Raw genomic sequence first — 1496 nt, 5'->3', positions numbered from 1 at the left:
GAACCTATTATTCCATCCAATGCTCAATTTAACAGAACACAAAAACAGCCATATTAAGGGCAAATCATTCATTTATTGTTTAAAGATCGCAAGACAACATCTGAATTTCTGTAGCACAATTTAAATGTTTTACTTCTTTGATAAAGCAGAGTATAATAGAAAAAAACAATTAGTTTCCAGTAATATCTATATCTCTATTCAGAAATAAGTCCTCCACAGACATGTTACCTGGAAACAAAAGCCTGTTACAATAAGCAAAGTTTCAACCAGAGCGGCTACTTTTCGTGCCACGAAAAGGTTCATCCCCATAGGAGGAATGATGTGCTATGTAAAATGGCTGTAAGGTCACAGCCTTGAGGGCACTGGAAGTATATTATTCTATTCCACATTAAGAAGTTTGGTGAATTTCAAACATTGATTTATCTGCAACCAAGCTGGCAACCTTTAATTGGTATCTTAATTAGATAAAAAATAAATTAAGAAACCCCTAAACTGATGTTCCTTGATTTACATTGTTAAAAGGTACACAAGTTCATTAACATGTAATTCTGGTTAGAATTACACTTGAGACTCTTTGCTCAGATTTTGGTTAATAGTATAAATCTTTCAGAAATTCAAGTTCTTATTAATCAATAATTTGTCAGCTAGGATACATTCAGGCATCAGCTGCAACTACAAAATAGGTGCACTGCCTCAGCACTTTGGAAAGACATTATAATCTAGAACACTACTAGCAGACAAAATATTACCTGTTACTGGATAGCATATGTGCAGTACAGCAAGACAAAAACATATTCATATGTTGGCTTATTTAAGCCTCAAGCTCTCGATCCTTTGTTGAAATTAGGTAATTTTATTCCTATGGTTTTTTAATACCAAAAAATTCAAGCTCCAGGAGGGCTAAAGTCTAATTTGTACTCCAAACCAAGTAGCAGTGCAGTTTGCTACTACTGAGGCTGAGTCCGAAAAGACTTCAGGATCAAGTCCAGAAGACAGTTATTATACATGATACCCTAGAAGGTCTGAAAAATAATTACTCATATACATTATCTGGTCCTTTAGAGCTTTTTTCCTATAACATGTTTTTTGATGAAAGTTATTTAATGTATCAGAGATAACTGACTTACTGATCAAATATTTGAATACTTACCTGGGATTTCATTTCTGCTGAAAGAAATAGGAAGAACAGGACTCACTTTAAAAAAACAAACTTCAGAAATGAAGGTAAAAATATTATCACACATTATCACTTTTGGAAGCAGCATAGAGGGACAGTCAAAGGTAAAACACTGGTGAAATAGGTCAAGACTCTAGGCCAAAAAAACCTATATTATTATCATCAATGACAGTACCACAACTGTGCCCTTCATAATTAATAATCACTCCTAAGAATTTTCATTTGGCACCAGATGATATGTTTAAGAGAAACACTCTGGGAGGTTCTGAATCAGACTTGGTTTTGTTAGCCAAGTTACAGGAGAAATTTTAAAGTGGGG

The sequence above is a fragment of the Odocoileus virginianus genome, chromosome X (assembly GCF_023699985.2).
Source record: "Odocoileus virginianus isolate 20LAN1187 ecotype Illinois chromosome X, Ovbor_1.2, whole genome shotgun sequence".
Taxonomy (NCBI): Eukaryota; Metazoa; Chordata; class Mammalia; order Artiodactyla; family Cervidae; genus Odocoileus; species Odocoileus virginianus.
Note: the sequence above shows the minus strand (reverse complement) of the source record.